At 45.9% G+C, this 17,299-nt stretch overlaps 1 protein-coding gene and 1 long non-coding RNA gene across 9 annotated transcripts in view; one reads left to right on the top strand and one right to left on the bottom strand.

Moving 5' to 3' along the window:
* LOC309331117 (protein CEPU-1) overlaps nucleotides 1-17,299 on the top strand; it is a 797,868-nt gene that overhangs the window by 66,872 nt on the left and 713,697 nt on the right. The gene's annotated exons all lie outside the window — the stretch shown is intronic.
* LOC309331644 lies at nucleotides 11,042-11,822 on the bottom strand. The gene is made up of 2 exons (XR_014151925.1): nucleotides 11,764-11,822; nucleotides 11,042-11,188 (listed from the first exon to the last, which is right to left on the bottom strand). It is a non-coding gene; the product is annotated as an uncharacterized lncRNA (long non-coding RNA).

Raw genomic sequence — 17,299 nt, 5'->3', positions numbered from 1 at the left:
AACTCTAATCGTTTTTCCTCCTTGTGTCTATGTGATTAGGGGGTTCGTTTGACTGGCATTATGATGATAAATGGCAAACTCATTGCATCATTACATTGGGCGCTAATGCGTAGTAGGAAGGATTTCTACTCATTAAAGGGAAGGCAGCCAGGCAAGCAGGCATGGGGTTTGGGCCAGCACTCAGTAAGATGTGCAGGCAGCTGCCTTGCCTGTGTGGGAGACAGAGGCCCTCGCTGCAAGGATTTTGACTCTGCCTTGCTTGGCTCTCCCCATTCTAGTTTTCCTAAGAAAAAAACATATAATAAGGATGTCTGTGATTCTGTGAGTGTTGCACAGGGCTGCAGGGAGTGCAGCTGAAGATAATTGATCTATGCCTGGATGGGGACGTTCCTGAGAATCCTACCAGCACAGCATTCAAGGCAGGATCTAAATGGGGACATGTGGAAACTTCAGCCAGTGGACCAAATGGGACCCTCCAAACTTCTCCTTGTCCAGCTCAAAGGTGTCTCATGCCTGGTTGGGATGTTCTTGAAGCAGGTTAATGATTTTTTGCTTTCCTAGATCAGGGATGGAGAGGTGTAGGAGACCCTGATTTCTGTATGACTGGAATGCAGAGGTATGGGTCATGTCTGTTGTTCATTTCACTCTTGCCTCTGGCCCCACTCACCTCCAGTATGACACTCCCAGAAGCCCCACCCAAGTCATCTGCTCTAAATGCAACGAATAAATGCGCTCGCGCGCGCTCTCTCTCTCTCTCTCTCTCTCTCATGAGAAAGTAGTCTTGTAGGAAACCTGCATTGAACTTTGTGTGTGTGGAGGATTTGGAAAAAAATAGGATCAAAAAGTTTAAGACTAGGACCTGGGGGACCAAGGTTCCAGTTCCCACCCAGCTGTGAAGCTCACTGGTTGACCTAGGCTTGTTACAGCCTGTCAGCCTAACCTACCTCACAGGGGTTGTTGTGGGGATTAATTGAGGAGGGATCCACCTTGAGCTCCTTGGAGGGGAAGAAGGGAATAGCAATCAATGCAATAAAAAAAATACCCTCACCCCCCCCCAATTTGAAAGCTATCCAGCCATCATTCTGCAGCCTATTTCTTTATAATATGTCGAAGGCTTCTCAATCTGACACTTTTGACAGAAACTGTGGGCAACCTTTGTCAGAGAGTCTTCAGCAAAGCCTTTGCAAGCCAGAAGAGGAGTCCCACAATACTATTATTTCATTTTATTTTGGTTACAGATAGGTAGCCGTGTTGGTCTGCCATAGTCAAAACAAAACAAATTCCTTCCAGTAGCACCTTAAAGACCAACTAAGTCAGTTCTTGGTATGAGCTTTCGTGTGCATGCACACTTCTTCAGATACACTGAAACAGAAGACCCTATAGAAGGGTCTGGAAACTTCTGTTTCAGTGTATCTGAAGAAGTGTGCATGCACACGAAAGCTCATACCAAGAACTGACTTAGTTGGTCTTTAAGGTGCTACTGGAAGGAATTTGTTTTGTTTTATTTTATTTTGGGGTAGGTTTAGAGATGTGGAGCAAATTGAGTTCATGGGGGGTCATTGTCGCTTCCTGTGGCTGCCCTAGAAATCCCCAACACCTTCTCTGCCAGTTTCCTACACAGCTTCTGTTTCCCTTTTATTGAGTGCTTGTCATTCTGTTATCTGCCTCCAGGTTGTTCTTTACCACTTTAACCTCTTGTGTGGTGGGGCGGAAAGGGAGCGAGGAGATGGCAAGAGCCCTTTTTTATTTTTCATACCAAAATGTAGGCACAGCGGGATGCCTGGTGATACAAAATGAGGTCTCCTTTGCCTTTGCGTTTCTCTAAGGAAGTGTCTGCTGCTTTGATGATTGGCAGATAGCAGCCTCTAAGGTGGTTACTTGGGGCAAGTAGGTTTCAGTTAGTGCTGTCAGTAGGCCTATAGGGATTCAGTGTATTGGAAGTCTGCATTGCAAGAGAAGCTTCAGTTAGCTTGGATTTTCCACCGGAGGGCCCATCGATGGTGTCTGGGAAGGCGCCAGCCCTACCATTAGGCACAGTGAGCTTACTGCCTGTGTGTGCCACACTGCCTTCCTTGCACCACCTAAGTTAGTCTGCTCCCCCCAGGTGCAGTGCAGCATGCTGTCCCATTGCCACCTCCCTTGAAGCTGTACCTGAGTGGTAGAGCATCTGCTTTCCATCTGCTTTCTATCTTCAGTGGTAATTCCAGGTAGGGCTGGAGGACACTCTCTGCCTGAAACTCTAGAGGGCTACTGCCAGTCAGTGTAGGCCAGTGTTTCCCAAACTTGGGTCTCCAGCTGTTTGTGGACTACAACTCCCATCATCCCTAGCTAGCAGGACCAGTGGTTAATGATGATGGGAGTTGTACTCCAAAAGCAGCTGGAGACCCAAGTTTGGGAAACACTGGTGTAGACAATACAAAACTAGATGTATCAATAGAATGACTTGGTATAAGGCAGTTTCTTGTGCTCCTGTGTACAAGTCTGGTCAGCTACAGTACATGGGATTTGGGGTGGGGCGTGAATTGGTGCCATTTTGTCCTCATCCACAGATGGGAAAAGTGTATTGGTCCTGAGAATGAATCAGTAGGAGCCTAGCTTTGAACATGCAGACACTCTGAAATCATGAGGACCTGCACACCTTTTTTTGTTTTTGCAGACTGGATTCCCATCAGTGGCTCATTAAATTGGCAATTGGCTCTTTCAAGCTCTCTGGATTGCCAGCCAGGTTGGAGTTGCGCTCAGTTTCCTTGCTTGGGGAGCCTGCATGTGCTTGGAAACAGGGAAGGTGCAGGAGACAGACTTGAGTTTGGAGAGAGGAGAGGGAAGGACTTTTGAAGCTGGCTGATGAGAAACTATACCCAGTGCAGCTATATAGGCAGCCTATTGCTTCTTTTTGCCGGGGGGGGGGGGGGTGAAGTCTGGTACAGCTCCTTTAGAACTAGTGTCACCTGCTAGGTATCTATGTGCTTCCTAGCTGCTTTCTCTGTACATTTTCTAAGGTGGTCCGGATATAAATGTGTGTGTGTGTGTGTGTGTGTGTGTGTGTGTGTACATAAATATAAATAGAGAGATACATAGATGTGCATATTGCATTGCTGATTTGTAGTGCAATGCCTTCTCTGAAGTCAAGCAAGATCCACCCCCCACCCCCATCATCATCAAATCTCCCTATCAAATCTTTGACAAAAGCTCAACATTATTATTACTTTTTAACAGTTGAGAACCCAGTTAGTTGCTGTACTGTACCCCTCCTTCCCTGAGTCAGGATGGTTTACTAGCACAGCAATGGACTGCAGGTGGTACCGTACTTGGAAGTGGCAAAAAAGGTGTGTGTGTGTGAAATGGGGCAACACTTTGCCACCTTGCATTATTATATAAGCTCTTTTATTTCCCTTGAAAGTGGCTGGACACCCCCCCCCAACAGCAACAAATAAGTTATGACACTTGAACTGAGTTTCTTCCACTTAAGCAGATAACAATTCTAGATAAGGCATGGGCCACAGCAATCGCAGAGTGTGATCCATATTATGTGTCCATTTTTAAAAAATAAAGGATATTTGTGGATGTGTATATATTTGCAGGGTACAGAAATATTTACTTAGCACAAATGCAGCTCTGCAGCTACTCTCTGGGAGCTTGCATACTCCAACTGCCTTTCCTGCGCCATCAATTTCCAAATTCGCTTTGCAATGCAAAGAGGTGGGGAGTGCCTGAGGACAAGTGTTGTGAAAGCCGGTGCCCGGATCACAGATTGCTGCAAGCATGAAAATGCATTCATATGAGTTTGGGATATAATGCCTGACACAAGATGTACCGCTCCTGCCACGCTCCAATCCCAGATAAGAACCCAGCAGTAACAGATGGAGGAACAAGGCACTTATCTTGTTAGTTGATGGATTTATCTCCTTTTCTCCCTCCCCATCCACCCCCAACCCCCCTGGCCCTCTCCCTACATATTCCATAACATTTTGTGAGCTTTGCTTCTTAACCAAAGCAACATACGGAGAGAGCGAGGACTGGTTCCTTTCTCTCCTCTCCCCCATCCCACCCGTCTCCCTAAATTCAATAAGGGCTGGAGTGACAGAGGAACAGCTTGTGGTGCCAAGGAAATTCCAAAACAGCCAATACAATGTTATGCTGCACAGGGGTGTGTCAATCCTTTCCCTCTGCTTAAGAAGACATCCACACCATCATATGAAGCAGGGGGAGGGGGTAGGAAAAGAGTATCATTTCACTTGCCCCTGTGGGTCAGCATTGACCAAGTTTTTTGGACTGGTTTATGGATATCTGTTGGCTTGAGGAACTTCTCAGAAGAGAATGGCTGCTGTCATCCTGAAAGAGCATTGATTGATTGACTGGACTTATATGAAGCTTTTTGAGGCAAAGGCTTCACAAGGCAGCATACACGCACAGCCTTAGTAAGCAGTAGCATTATCTAAGCCTCCCCACAGAATTTGTTCAAACAAATCAGGATGTGTGCTCACTGACCCTCCAAGTGTCCCTATTTTCCAGGGACAGTCCTGGATTTATAGAAGCTGTTGCAGATTCTGATTGTTCCTGGAATGTCCCAGTTTTTCTTAGGATGTCCCTATTTTCATTGGAGAAATGTTGAGTGTATGGAATTTTGTTGTTGCTTAGTTGTTTAGTCGTGTCCAACTCTTTGTGACCCCATGGACCAGAGCACGCCAGGTACTCCTGTCTTCCACTGTCTCCCGCAGTTTGGTCAAACTCATGCTGGTAGCTTCAAGAACACTGTCCAACCATCTCGTCCTCTGGCGTCCCCTTCTCCTTGTGCCCTCCATCTTTCCCAACATCAGGGTCTTTTCCAGGGAGGCTTCTCTTCTCATGAGGTGGCCAAAGTATTGGAGCCTCAGCTTCAGGATCTGTCCTTCCAGTGAGCACTCAGGGCTTATTTCCTTAAGAATGGATAGGTTTGATCGCCTTGCAGTCCATGGGACCCTCAAGAGCCTCTCAAGAGTGTATGGAATAGGATGTCCCTATTTTTGTCAGAGAAATATTAGAGGCAGCATCTCTATTTTCAAGGGATAAATGTTGGAGGGTGTGTGCTCAATCAGCAACAGCGCATCAGGAAGTTCTGCCTTGCCCTGCTGCTGCTCCCACCATCACCTATCAACTCCTACCGTCATTGCCTGCTCTGCAGCCACTATGCACCTTGCCACCTCCACCACTGGTGGAGAAGCAGCACCTTCATCAGTGCCAAATTCAGGCAAGATCTCTCCCCCCCCCCCATGGACACAATCTTGCCTACAATCAGTGTTGGTGACAGTGGCGCTTCTCTGCCAATTGTGGAGGTGGCAGGCAGGCATGGGACCCCTAGGCACACCACCCGTGGGGGCTTCTGCTACCTGAGGCAGTGGTCTCACCCTTCCTACTGGCTGTGCCGGCTCTGTGTTAAATGGCTAGCTGGTGTGGAAGTGGCCTAAAACTGGAGCCACCAGTGTTACAGTTCATGGAAATGGTTGTTGCTCTGTTAAATGGCATTTGGTTGGTTCCACGCTGCCATCAGCCATTGTTGTAGCCTGAAGGGCTTCCTGCCTGAGGCTGAGTGACAGCGACAGCAGCCTCACGGGGAAGCAGAAGTAAGAGGAGCCAAGCAGATAAAAGTGGGCAATGGGAGTCTGGAGCAGAACTTTGCAGGGATTTGCAGCAGCCTAGTACATCCTTCCCCTCTCACCGCAAGACTACGTTGCATGGTCTGTAGTAGCAGCAAAGGGTTTTATTTTTATTTTTGCAGTTTTGATTTTTGTAGCCAATGGCAGCTTCGAACCCATCAGGTTGAACGTGTTTCTCTCCATAGAGACACAAATGAGGTACCAAATTAAAGCACACAGCATGTAAAGTTGCAGGAAATAATCACTTTAGGAGTTGGTCCCCTATTCTGATGCAGAAGACAAAAATAAAAATGTGAAGGAAAGCACGTAGGCTGCAGGGTTCAAACTCAACCATGGGTTTTCCCCCAGAGAGAGTTCTGGTTTTGGTTGATTAAAAGGCCTCCCACAGATGCACACATGCACACCCATGCTGGCTCAGCTGCTGAGATGCAATAGAACACCAGTGGAAAAAAATTCTGAACATTTGGAACAGTTCAAGCACCTGTTACTATGCTTGTTAGGGACAGATGGGGGCGTTGGTTGGAATGGGTGTTTGTAGGAAGGGGAGAAGAGAAGTGAGGGGACAACGCCATCAATGGTGATCATTTGGTTGGCTGGGGAATGTGGGGTTGTGTGAGTGTAAAAGAGAATGACTGGGAAATGCTGTTGAATTTGTGTGTGGGCATGTGGATCATGCCATTATCTAGTTCACTCACTAGGTGGCACTGGACTTAATTGTAGCTGATTGGCATCAGGAATTTCTTGTTGCTCCTTTCTTTATGAGAAGAGACAAAGAAAGAGAGAGAGAGAGAGAGAGAGAGAGCCACATGGCACCCTCCAGAAGATGCGGAATGCAATTTCCGTGAGCCCCAGCTAGCAAGGTAAATAGCTAGAAATGATGGGAAGAATTGTCCAGAATATCTGGAGGGCATCACTTTTTCTGCATAAGAACATAACAAGAGTCTGCTGGATCATGCCAATGGCCCATCTAGTCCAGCAACCAGATCTTACAACCTGGTGCCAACCAGGTGCCTGTGGGAGCCCACAACCAGGGTTTGACCACAAGAGCATGCTCCCTTCGTGTAGTTTCCAGCAACTGGTACTCAGAAGCATTACTGCCTCCAACTGTGGAAACAGAGCAAAGCCATCTTGTCCAGAAGCCATCAATAGTCCTCCACACCATAAATTTATCTAATCTACCTTTGCAACCATCTAAGTTGGTGGCCATCACTGCCTCCTGTGGGAGTTCCATAGTTTAGCCATGTTCTGTGTGAAAAAGAATTTTATCTGTCCTGAATCAGTAAAGTTTCCTGCCTGGCTTCCTTTCTGGTGAGCCATAAAAGCCTCCTGTGTTTAGACCTCCTGTAAAATCTCTTTCGGGTTTAGAGCCAGCATGAGCATTTGGGGCAGGACCACCAGGATATGATGGGGCTGAAATAATATGGCAACATAGGAAGCTGCCTTACACTGAGGCAGATGACTGGTCTGTCAAGCTCAGAACTGTATGCACTGACTCTCCAAGGTGTCAGGCAGGGATCATTCCCAGCCCTACCTGGAGACACCAGGGATTGAACTGGGGTCCTTCTTCATGCAAAGCAGATGCTGTACTACTGTGCTCCTGCCCTTCCCCTAATGTGTGCAGTCACAAATATGGGATTCAATGTTGGCTTGGGAGAGTACATCTTGGTGTGACACTCTGTCCTGCCATGTGATGTCCCAAATCTTCCTGATGCAGTGCATGCGGAAGACACTGAGGCATCATCACTCCTGGCAGTTGTAGGTTGCCCATGACTCACTTCCATAAAGCAGCATGCTCAGCATGCAAGCCTGGAAGACCTTCATCTTGGTATTGGACGTTAAAGCGTGTTCTCATTAAAGGAGAGCACGGGTTGCGGATGGGGCCAAACAAGACACCTCAGGGTAGCTAGGCAGCTTAGAATCAAGGGCTTGGATACAGATTGGTGGATGGTGTTACTGGGGTAAAATTGATGTTGCCAATTTAGGGGTGGGATTAGAGGTTATTTAAGCAAGGTCCACAGCTTGTACTTTCTCTTTCGCTGTGGACACCGGATCTCCCGCCCGCCCTCCCTCCCTTGATTGGGCTTTGCTCTGACCTTGCTATGCCTGTCATGGGGTCGTCCGCATTGGTGCGGGGGCCTGGTAGGAATTTTTCCTTTTGGCTGATTAGTGTGTGCCAATTGGGTTTTGCCTACTGCGTAGCAAATCGTCACAACTTGTAAGGTTGGCGGTTAGGCATTGGTTAAAATTGGTTGGTGGAGGGGTATGGATTGGCTGTGCCTGCCCCTCCAATGCTGCTGCTGCTGAACGGGTATTCCGTTAAAGGAATTCTGGAGCTTACCATCCCCTTCATCCAAACCCTGAGGGCAGGGTGCGGGCCGTGTAAGTTCCAAGGGACATGCGGGGATTAGCTGAGGGTCTGTGTCGCAGCTCCAGTTGACCCTGATCTTGTTCCTCCGCACTGACTAGGGAGTCAGTGCTGTCCCCCAAGGCGGGGGGGACAGCTAGTCATAACCAATGCCTAAACAACCACTTACAATTTGTATGATAATAAAGTTGTGGCCAAAATTATGCCAAAAACCTTAAACAAAATTAATGTGTGATGTGTGAGTTATTGGGTAGGGGTGTCTTGGGGACCTCAGCACGCAACATCATATTCTTCCAAACCCTTTAGGAAAGGTTATCTATTGCTATAGCTGCCTTGTCAATGTGCATGCTGTGGGGGAGAGCTTTCTCCCATGGCTAAGAATCTACTGTAGAAAATAATATGAAATAGCTTTTTATATGGATTATCCCTATTCATTCTAAGGATATGGTTTTTGCATAGTTTTGTATATCATTTTAAATTATTCTTAAATGAAAAAGAAATAGGTCAGTTAGAACTTGGTATAGGAAAATGTATGCAGTTGTACAATTGCCTACTAAAGTAAAGGCCATAACTTGATAGCCTGGAGATTGGGATATGTCTCTTTATTTTCTGTTCTTCTCTGGAGAAGAGCGAAACGATGATCAGGGTCCCTCCCTTTTCATGTAAAAGTGTAACTTAACTCTGTGGCTTCAAACAAGATCTACCTGTTTATTGGCTATTTCTAAGGCAACCATTGCTAAGGTGACAACTAATTACTATGCTTTTGGTGACAATTAAGGCTGAAATAAATCTGTGCTGCTTAATCTGCTAAAGTCTCAAAAGGTTATTTCTATGTTCTTGAGCCTTCTGGTTTCATTTTAACCTCAAATGTGCCTTTGTTACATTTCAGAGTGAATCTGCACAGAATAGCAGTTTGTCATCCTTTAAAACCTGGGGCCGGCTCTGCAGTTAGGCAAAATGAGACAGGTGCCATCAACAGAAAATGCTAAAGTGCAGGGGGTGGCTGTGCAGCACACACAAACCTGTGCATGATGCACAGCCTGCCTCATGTCCCTTAAACCGGCCTGCTGCTCTCAGATATGGTTGGGGATCATGTCCAGTGACCAGTGTTGAAATATGATTCAGCTGTCAATCTGGACAGTTTCTCTACATGAAACAGGAAGGGCACCAACTTATCTTTTGCCTTAGGCAGCAAAATGTCTTGGACCACACTCAACCAGTGCTACCAAATGTTATTTAACTTGCTTATTTTAACAACACAAGACTATAGGAAGACCCCTGCTGGATCAGGACCAAGGTGCATCCAATCCAGCACTCTGTTATCACAGTGGCCAACAGGTAGGATGTGAACAGCATTCTTCCAACCTGCAATTCCTTGCAAATGGTATTCTTCTGAACTTAACCAGTGGGTTTCATAGTATCAGCCGCAAACACCCCACACAAATGATGCTTGGATCTGAAAATGTAACTGAATCCATAAGAGCTGGCTCAAGTGCCAGTATTGTAGTTGTTGTTTTTAAATATATTTTTATTAGTTTTTATATATATTTTCCAAACAAAACATAACATCTCCTCTCATCTTATACAACATTTTGGCTATAAGCCTAGGACTTCCATCAACCACGTCTAATGATTTTCAACCTTCATCACTTAGCCTTGCCTTTCATTATTTTCACTATTTTAAGAGTCCATAACTTAAAATCCATTCTCATAAATTTCCCTGCAATATTTCATATAGTTCTCCTTACAGAATTTCTTATAATCCTACAAGCGTAGTCAATTGATTACAATTGTTTTTCAAATAGTTCACATATTTACTCCAATCTTTCAAGAATTTCTGGTCCTGCCGGTTTCAAATTCTCCCTGTCATCTTATCCAGTACTGCATAGTCCATTAATTTCATCTGCCACTCCTCTTTCGTCGGTAGCCAGTCATGTAGTTTTAACCCCCCATCGTTAAGCTACAGTGCCCTGATTGATTCTTGTAGATGGCATCTTGCAAATTCCACTCTCTCCCAGTATAACTTGCTCTTCTTCCAGTAGTTAATAACCATATACCCAACCTGACTAACCTAAATCAAACTTTAAGAGAGGATTGGACAGATTCCTAGCTTTAAAAGAGGACTGGACAAACGCAAGGAGGAGGAGACCATCAATGGTTGGTAGCCATGATATGCTCTGTCTCCAGCACTGGAGACAATAATGCTTCTGAATACCAGTTGCTGGAACCCACTGGAGGGGAGATTACTGTTGTGCTCAGGTCTCCTTGTGAGTTTTCTATAGGTATCTGGTGGGCTATTGTGAGAACAGGATGCTACACTAGATGGTTCATTGACCTGATCTAACGTGGCTCTTTTTATGTTCTTATGGAGGAGCATATGTTTCCTATTCCTATATTAAAGCTTATTTGGATTCCTCTTTCTTATTGGTCCCCACTGGAGAACCTGAAGTATATAAGGTCACTTAGAGAGCTGGGGTGAGATTTCAACCTGAGACTCCCTCCTGGATCACAGTATTAGTCACTACAATGCGCCTTCCCTTTGTTTTATATGTGCAAGAAGTAGTTTTATATGAGAAGAAATCCAGCTTGCATGGAAGAAGCAGAATATGGTCACTCTGATCACCTCTACCCCCAATTCTTCCTTACACCATGTTGGATATTGGGTGGGTAAGAAACAGTCACTCCCCCATTTTTTATTATCTTTCCCCCATGCTATTTCACTCCACTCTTGTTGTTTTTAAATTATTTTCAAGTACAACCAAGAAAATCATGACAACAATATTTCTAAACAGTGTGGACATACAAGTTGGAATACAAGTTGTTTTACTGTAAAGTTGCATTTCCTTAAAAAAAAAATGTGGGAGTAAAAACCTTTGGAAGGATGGTTGGCAGTTTTGATGAACTAAAAAAATATATTAATTGATTTCCTTCAGTATAATTACAGGAAAATAAACAAGAGTGGAGATAATAGAATAATTCTCATAAAAGAGCAGGCAGAAGCAATCCATAAAGACAAATGCAGCCTGTACAAGACCAGACCCAATCAAATAATGGCAAATGCTTTATTAAATTTGTTGACCAATCATCATATTTCATCTTTTAAAATCATGCAAATTTTTCTGAGTCTTGTCATAACTCCAATGAGGAAATTCTCCCTTCTTATCATCTTCAACTTCTCTGTTCTCTCGACCTGTAATGACAGAATTTAATTGAAAATAACTCTGGATTCTACCAGTACTGTGTGATATAAAATATTGTGGCACAGGAGAAATTTAATATGATTTCCATTTGTTTATTCAAATGTAGATCTGTCAAATACCATAATAAAATAACAGGATTAAGAGAGAGTGGGAGAAGGATAGTGCAGCAAATCATTATAGCAGTAAAAAGTAGAGCTCAAAGCTTTAATAAGTGGATTAATCCGTTAAGGCCAAAGTCCTATATGAATTTACCTTGGAAGAAGCCCCATTTTGGACACAGTGGGGCTTAACATTCAGAGGTAGAAAGCTTAGAGTACTCAGCTGTGCATAAAGTTTAGCTCATTGGTAAAAATGAGAGCTTCCAGAAGTTTTGGGACTCCAGCTGCCAGCAGCCCCAGCTAGCATGGCCAGTGGCCAGGCATTGTGGGAATGGCAATCCAAGTACATGTGGAGGGCCACAAACTCCTGGGTTAGGGTATAATTAGCTGTAAAACATGGGCAGAGATTTGCCATGGCATCTCCTATTGGTTGTCAAGGAGTTAAATGCAGCTAGCTACTGCCCCACCTTTTCTCTTTCTCTCTTGCAGGCTGAGGTAGGTGGCAAAAGCAGGAGCTTCCAATGGACAGCCATATGTGGCTTGCAGAATGCCCTATTGTTTTGGCCACACAGGCTGTGGTGGCAGAACCGTTGTCATACATGGTGTACCCAGTCACTTCCACATCCCAATGATTTATTCAAGTTCTGCCAGATTTTATGGTGTTTCAGAAGTTTTTTTTGATTAGAAACAAGAGCAGGTTAAAAGAAATGACTGTGTACATCAGGGTGGGGAGCCCAACAGGCCTCCCCATGGGATTGTGAAGCTGTTTTGGCCGAACCATGCCCATCTGCCTCAAACCTGACTTCAAAAAGAGAAGGTTGTGAGCCCCAGCGTTCACCATGGCATCAGGTGATTGACAGGTGGATGGTCCCATCCACCTGTTATCCTTTGTCCATGGCTGGTGGGGGAGACAAGGAGCTTGCCTTCTCTAGATCCAGTTCCACACCCCTGCCAATGCACATTTTGAGCAAAGATAAGTATTACGGTTCCTTCCCCAGCTATTGTCTGTCCCCCAGTCAAGTGTACTTCTGTGCAAATGGATGTTTTAAAAAAGCTTTCCCCATCCCCTTCTTGGGCCCTCCTGAAAAGAGACGCCATTCATATTCTCTCTGTCTGCATGGTCCCGGTGGACTTAACCCAACTCTGTAGAGGCTTCAAAATCCCAGCTCTGATTTCAATTAAGAGTCCGCTTTCTCTTCCAAGCTGGGCTGGGGCTTTGGAATCCATTCCTAATCCTCACATTAGCCCTGATTCATCTGTTTCACCAGCATTATCATCGCTGTCCCTTGGGAACGGGGGAGGAAAGAGAGAGGATCGTATGGGAGGATAAATACCATTTGTTTGTGTTGCTTTCTGTTCTGCGTCCTGATTGCATCCTCTTTTTTTATCCCTTTTCTTTTCGACACAACAATTATTATTAATTTCTCTGTGTTTGTGCCTGGGTTTATGCCAACAGAAAAGAACGCTAACAGATAGTGTCAAACTTTATAATTGGGTGGGAGAAGGTAGGGATGGGAGGAGGGGAGCTGCTCTATTTTTAGATTTGCCTGGAGAAGACAAGGTGTTTCTTGGCAGATGTCTGTATCAGACTTTGCACCATGTGTTGGATGAGAAGCAGTGAGTATCCATAATTTCTTGCAAATAGCACACATTTCCAGCTGGGGATAAGTGTCCCGATAAGGCGGCTGGCTTGTGGATGTTGTTGCTGACTCCATGGTCAAATTGGATGGATCATCTGCACAATGGACAATGAGGAGCACACTATAGTTCAGTGGTGGGGCCTCAGCTCTGCATGCAGAAGGGCCCAGTTTCAATCTTCAACGTCTCCCTGTCAGGCGGGAATTGCTGCCTCTTGGTGTGGGCAATACTGAGCGGTGCTATTTTTCTGGAAAAAAGGAGGTGCTGGAACTCACCATAAACACTTCCCTTGTTCTCTTATGATGGCAATGGTGCCCACCTAGGAGTAACTCAATTCTGGTGAGTTCCGGCTTAAAAAATAGTCCTAATACTCAATGGCGGAGGAAGGCGCACGGGCACCTGGGGCGACGCGAACTGAGGGTGGGGCACACCGCGGGGCCTCCAGAGTCTGTCTACCTCCTCCCACTCAGCCACCCTACAGCTGGGGGGGGTGGGAGACAGTGGGCAGCCTGTCTCTCAGGAGAGACGCGTGGCTTGGGCGCGCTGCAGGCCCCGTGGTGAGTGCTGCCCTGCATTTTGTCACCCCTCCTCAGTGGTGACACCGGGGGTGGCTTGCACCTACTGCATCCCCCTTCCTCCGCCCCTGCTAATACTGAGCTAGGTGGACCAAGTATTTGACTCCCTAGGTTCATGGGCAGTGCAGAGTTAAGTCAATAGCGTATGTGTTATGCTAGTACTCTGGCTAATAAAGGGTTTCATTCTGAGTGGGTGCCAGCAATTATAAGTAGAAGTGTAGAAGGTCACTCCCTTTTTTAAAGACACGTACGTACTGGCCCAGTCTATGAGCCTCCCAAACTTCTTGGCTGCTGGCAGCTGGTACTGGAACAGCTTTCGTCATTGAAAGGTATGGGAAGCCTTGGAGGATTCTCTCTGCTTCCTTGGTGTCTGCAATGCATTTATGTCATATTACAAGTGCCAGGAGCCTAGGGCATGTAGTTTTCCCTGACATCTGACATTAGCAGTATTACAGGCACCAGAGAAAAAAGAGAGTTATCTTCCTGACACTGAGAAAGGAAGCAGGAGCTCTGAGCCTCTATTTGCAGGGGTGGATATAATGTACAATTGTACATAATATGTATACAGTGTTTTGGATCCACTCTGCAAAAGAAGAAGAAGAAGAAGAAGAAGAAGAAGAAGAAGAAGAAGAAGAGGAGGAATCTTGCCTGCTTTTGTGGTCCTAAAAATGCAGCATCGGCAGGATAAATGCTCCAAATAGGTAGAAGGTGGAAAAATGCATGATGAGGGGACAGGTTTTGCACCATCCTAATGGTCTCCTCTAAATCTAAGTGGAGACCATTTAGAGAAGTATGAACAGAGGTAGATGGGTGTTTGTGCATGTGTGCATGTGTGCATATGTGTAAGAGCAAGAGTGTTTCTCTCTTTGGGGTCCTGCACTTGCAGAGGTGTAGTGTGAGGGGGAAAAGGGGGCTGTAGCCCTGGGTGCACAATTTTGAGGGGGAGCGAATTAGGCACCCCCATGCAGGGATCCCTGTCCTGTCCTGCCTGCCACTGGGGGTCTCTGAGCCCCAGAGCCCAGCCTGGCCTTGCCACTGCAACCATGGCCACATTGTTGAAGGGCCACCCGGCTAGCGTTGTGGGGATTTGGAGCCTTATCAGTGGAGGCACAAAAAGTGGAATATGATCTTTGGAAAGGTCTTCGAGGCCAAGAATTATCCCATGTTTAAGTGGACACCCAGGACTCCATTTTTTTCCAGGCCTTTGACTCCCAACAAGGGCAGTTTTTGAAATGTTTGTAATCAGGCTGCCCTGAACCTTCTTATTGCTCTCTTTTGGCTAGCTTGGAGTTTATAACCTTTTGTGGTTGTCATTGCTTTACACTTTGTGTCAGACTGCTAAGCTTTAAATAATTTGAAATTCTTTGAAAAGGAGGCTAAAAGTAATCTGTAGGATGAAGACAGTCTCAATGTTAAAGGGCTACAAGAACCCAGGAATCTTCTTTTCATGTTCTGGAATCATTCTAAGCAGCTTTGAAATTGTGGTACAGAAGACAAAGATCTATTAAAGAAGGTGCACTAACTAATGCATTAATCTCATGGAGCTCTGGTCCACGCAGCATGCAGGTAGTGTTGCAGCTCCGGAGAAGCAAACAGAACTGTTGCAGCCTGTCTCCCACGTGCCAGTCCAGAGTATCTCTCTATTTGCTTTGTGTTCCTGTAAGCAGCAGATAAGTAATAAATAAGTAAAAGGAACCCGCACAGGTTCCTTTTAATTTTGGCTGGGTTTATTCAGGCTGCCTCCACACATTTCCACCAGCCCCTTCACCCTGGGGTCTCCGGCTGAAGGTGAAAGCAATCTCTTTCTCTGTTTGAGGCTTGGGGCTACGTTCATATTGATTTATTCAAGGGGAAGGCACAGACGCTGTGAAAAGAGAAGGAAGCAGAAATACTCTTCGCCGCCGCGTGCAGATTGAGCATTTGTGTACGCGGAATGCCAAGTGGGGACTCTCTTAATCGGCTAAGGGCTTCTCTGAGGCTGGCAGTGCCTTCCTCTGTTGCACTGACGGGAAAGGGGGGAAGGACGTCCCGAGGCGTGACACGCAAAGGGTCGACTCAGAGAAGACGAAGGAAGAAAACGAAACTCCGAATCAATTAGCAGCTATGGATTACTGGAATGTGGTTCTCGCTGCCTGCCCCTGTCCTTCTCCCTTTCATTCCTCTCCCTTTTTCTTCCAGCCGCCTCCAGCCCCAGGCGATGAGGAAGAAAGGATCTGAGTGTGCTTTCTTGCCTGCCAGGAGGTGAGGACCTGGTTCGCCAAAGCCAGCCAGAGTTACTCTGTGCCTGGAGGCAGTGTGAGGAGGGCCTCGGGGGCTGTTCTGCCATCAGGCTCAGTGGCAAACTCTCCTTTATTGCACCTGGCATCCACTGAAGGTTGTGTGAGACTTGTAGAATATGAATGAACTGGAGGGGAGTTCCTCAGGGGGGCTCCAGGAGGTGTTTTTCTCCCCACCCCACCCCGCTCCCCACTTTCCGCTCCTCCTTTTGACGCTAATGAAATCTCGCTGTTGTCAGGCTGCCTGACAGGCTCTGCCATCCATGTTAATATCCTTGCAGTCTGACTGTGTGCTTGGAAAGGGAGGTGAAGGAATGTGGCAGAGATGACTCCCTGCTCAAACACGACTGTTCTAGGTTTAAGTGAATTGAAGGCCAGAAGGTGATGTAGGAATGATGGACTAGAGGATCTCGTTTTGCCAGGGCAGGGCTTTCTAAACTATCTTGTCATGAGAGAGAGAGAGAGAGAGAGAGAGAGAGAGAGAGAGAGAGAAGGGGGGGAAATGCTTTTAAACCAACACATTTGTTGAGGGAGCTCTGCAGATGTGCCATCTTGCTTGCAGAATATAAGCAGGGGCATCTCCCAACATTTCTCCAATGAAAATAGGGACGTCCAACTCCATAATAATGATATTAATAATTTTATTATTGATGCCTCACTCCTCTGACTGGTTTGCCACAACAATTAAATATTTAAAAAGTTTCCTATATAGTCATAACTTGGTTCTCGGATGGAATCTTTTCTGGAAATCCATTCAACTTCCAAAAATGTTCAAAAACCAATGAACTGCTTCCAATTGCCTGCAGGAGCTTCCTGCCTTGCACTCAATCGGAAGCTGCATCAGAAAAAAAATTCTCAAACAGGAACACTTCTGGGTTTTTGGCGTTCAGGAGCCAAAACGTTTGAGTCACAAGGCATTCGAGAACCAAGGTATGACTGTACAAGAATGTCATCAGATGTCTTCTAAATGTTGCATATTTACTTATTTCCTTGGCTCAGAGGTTTCATAACTCCATACCCTCCAACATTTCTCCGATGAAAAAAGGTACAGCCTAAGGAAAAGCAGGACATTCTGGGATCAAATCAGAAACAGCAGATGGCTGTTGTAAATCTGGGACTTTCCCTGGAAAATAGGGATACTTGGAGGGTCTGATCTTCTAGGATGGACATTCCTTTATTATAGGATGCTGGCCACAGTGACTCGGCCTATTTGCTCCTTCTGAGCTCAGAATTCCTCACCCCCCTCAAGATTATGCCCAACACTGGCCACATTCACACCATACCTTTAAAACCATGATACCCCTTTAAGCCATTGTGGCTTCTCCCAAGAATCTTGAGAGCTGTGGTTTGTTAATGGTGCTGTGAGTTCTTAGGAGACCCTCTATTCCTGTCCCAGAGCTATAGCTCCTGGAGTGGTTTGGCAGTTCTCTCTTCCCAGGGAACTCAGGGAATTTTAGCTCTGGGAGGGAAATAGGCGTCTCCTGACAACTCACAGCACCTTTAATGAACTACAG

The sequence above is a fragment of the Podarcis erhardii genome (genome assembly GCF_964252035.2).
Source record: "Podarcis erhardii genome assembly, chromosome: 16".
NCBI classification, from domain to species: Eukaryota; Metazoa; Chordata; class Lepidosauria; order Squamata; family Lacertidae; genus Podarcis; species Podarcis erhardii.
Note: the sequence above shows the minus strand (reverse complement) of the source record. Positions and strands in the feature narration are given on the sequence as shown.